Consider the following 3,210-nt stretch of genomic DNA (forward strand, 5'->3'; position numbering starts at 1 on the left):
TTGGAGGATAATTTAGCAATCTCAGTAAAATTCAACTCTTAGGAATGTATTTACAAGTAAGCTTACTTTTGCAAAAAGATCTATTTATGTAAATATTCATTGAACCATCAACTGAGAACTTGGGAAGGTATAACAATTCTACATTTGAATACTATGTCGTCATTACAAATAATGAAATAAGACTTTACAACTGTGATGATTATATGCAAGGGATTGGCACCAATCATTGCTCCTTGGAAGAAGAACTAGGAAAGGGAAAGGGGCAGGAGGGAAACATGTTTTTTCTTCTATATCCTCTGGACCATTTGAAATTTTGTTCCCATGAGCATACATTATTTTTGGGTAAAAAAGTCTATGTTTTCAATGTCATTCTTCACGTTGATTAGATGTCTGAGAAAAAAACTGTTTAGAAAAAGAGAAATGTGTCTCTCCTTTGTTTTCCTTTTTTAGTAGCTATACTTCCTTGATGCATTTGAACATATCAAATATACGAGGGGGAGGCAGACAGAGTGAGTAACGTGAAAATCACATGGTTGCATTTTTCCAGTTAGAATTACTCCTGGAACTGGCATATTCTGAATGCTAGCTACAACTAGGCACCAGGTACTGTGCTAGGTAGGAGGAGATTTAGAGATGATTGACTGAGACCCTTCCTTCAAGATCTCAAGGTCAATGGCAACTCCCAAGTGTGTAGAGGATCCCAGAAATCAACTATCTTCCACATTCTTTAATTCAACTCTACGCCAAACATTGAGCTCTTTCTACATGGAAGAAATTATATTAAGTGCTGTGAGTATAGCAATCTGTGAAAGGTACAGACTAAAATGTATTTCTCTGACAGAAATCTTTGCGACAAATGAGTTGACATTAGCAGATTTCCAAATATCACTTGCTCTCTCTTAGCTGGGGAGCTTGTCCTCAGGTGAGCTGCAAATTTAGAAACTATCTTTGAAGCAAATATCTTTAACAAGACGGATTTCCAGAACTTATTTCTAAAATTGCTTGCATTTCAATCAGGACAAGGTTTTCTACAACAAAAACATAACACATTTTAAAAGAGAAATTTAAAGGCTTTTCATCCCACAGACAATCCCTTTGTCTTATGTTTCTCCCTAACATCCCCACAATCTGTGCCATGTTTCCTTTCTTAGTCTCTATAGCACATTTAGCTGTTTTGTTTATTTTTCCCTTTTCTTCCATCTTTGTACCAAGAGCTGCATAAAAGAAGTCATAGCACATAATATTTAGCACCTTCATTTTGAATTTTTCTTCTCACTGGTCATTGAATATGATTGATTGTGACTGTGAATCCGATGGCCTTAGGTCTAGTTACACTGTTTCTACTCTTTTCCTCTTGCTTCTACAGATTAGAATTAAACAGCTCTTGTGACACTCTGCTAAGTGGAACTCAAATTCTTTGCATAATGATTCTGTTTCTCCTCTCAGAGCTTCAGGCTGACAACTGTAAATACACTTCCCAGGCTGATCTCCCGGATGGTGCCTCTTCTTTAAAGGCACTTTCTCTTATTAGTCATCTTTCCTGAAAACCAGAAACGAACACAGGGCGCATTTACTGGAAATTTCAATGAGACTACAGATCTTCTAATGCAGTTCCTATATTCATATTTTTACTGGCCTTTTTGACAATATATATAAAATATCTACATATTTTACTTTTCCAATAAAACACCTTGTTTGCATGTCAGCTCCATAATATATTTGCTATTCATGGATTTGTTTGTCCAAAATACATTTGACCATCAATAAAGTTATAACAACTGTTAATTTATATAGAACAACAGTGTTATTTATTTTGCTGTAATGTGCTATTTTTTATTTATAAAATAGGAAAACTAAGATAACATTTCTTTGGCCCCTCCTCATTGTAGTTTCCTAAACTCAGTATAAAGGTTTAGTGAGGAATGAAGATATCCAAACTTGAGATTATTGGTAGCAAAGTTATTAAATATTTTTTAACTGGACATATTTTCAACTTTAATAATTATACAAATTTTGAGCAGCTAGACTAGAAGAGGAAGTTACTAACTGCTAAGCTATATTGTCTGTGTTTGTATTAAAGACAGCACAAGCAATGGAAATTTTAAAAGTACACTGGAATGTTAAAACTATTGTTCAAAATCATCGTGGACATAACTAAAAAAGATGTGCAAAGCACTGGAGTTAAAGAAATGATAAGAAATGATCCAACGACCAATGTAGGTACCAGGCAGAAAGCTTCCCCACACTGTGGAAAGTAAAACTGATTTGGAAGAGTAAGCAAACGCAAGTTAAGATGGAAAATAATGCAGCAAATTCACTGTGTCAAACTGAATAGAATATTTCAGCTAACAACACTGTATTTTGCAAATCTATTCATAGCAGACAAGAGAAATTTGGCTCTCAGAAGTAGACAGGGGAGAATTATGTCATGTGGATAAGAGAAAGGAGATTCACTAAGCGGTGAATTTCTGCTCCCATCAGAACAGAGAGAGGCCCAGATTCCTAAGACATATTTCTTTGTGTGTGTCACTGCCAGAATCATTAGCACCACAGCTAATCAGATCTGGCTCCAGTGACACAGCCTGACCCCTAACTGCCCTCTCAGAAAATATATAAACAACTCAGGTGGTGGGCATTTATACTCAGGAAGTGTCTCTCCTGTTTTCTGGATGAGATATGGAAGTAGAATCATGTTTCATTCTAGTTAGTAAACCTGCTAGAAGATTTAATGGACAGGACTGCTCCTCAAAAAACACTGACCTATCTGCGCATTATCATTCCGGAAAGTTACGGTGTCAAGTGAAAGGGAGAAGGAGATGTTTATTTGGCCATAAACTTGTCTGATAACTTATTGATATAAATGTTAAAACACAGATGCCTGGGTCCACCTCAGATATTCTGCATCTGCATATTTGGATGGGGTGTAAGAATTTACTGTTTGAAAGGCTCTTAGGTTGTACTGATGCTTGCAATGTGAAGATCACACAGACTAGAGCTAAAGCACTTTCTTCACTTTAAATATTTCCCGTGTAACTGATGACTGCTAATTTGCTACGGCCCCATTTCCTGCCTTACTTCCCCCTGCTCTGCTCTGTATCCTGGGTAACCACATTTTCCAGGCTCCATTGCCCTCTCACTTCTGGGAAAGATCGGCCAATCAGAGGTACACTGATTGCATAATCACTCTTTTTCTTGCTTCTCTAGACCTGA

The sequence above is a fragment of the Balaenoptera acutorostrata genome, chromosome 14 (genome assembly GCF_949987535.1).
Source record: "Balaenoptera acutorostrata chromosome 14, mBalAcu1.1, whole genome shotgun sequence".
Lineage (NCBI taxonomy): Eukaryota > Metazoa > Chordata > Mammalia > Artiodactyla > Balaenopteridae > Balaenoptera > Balaenoptera acutorostrata.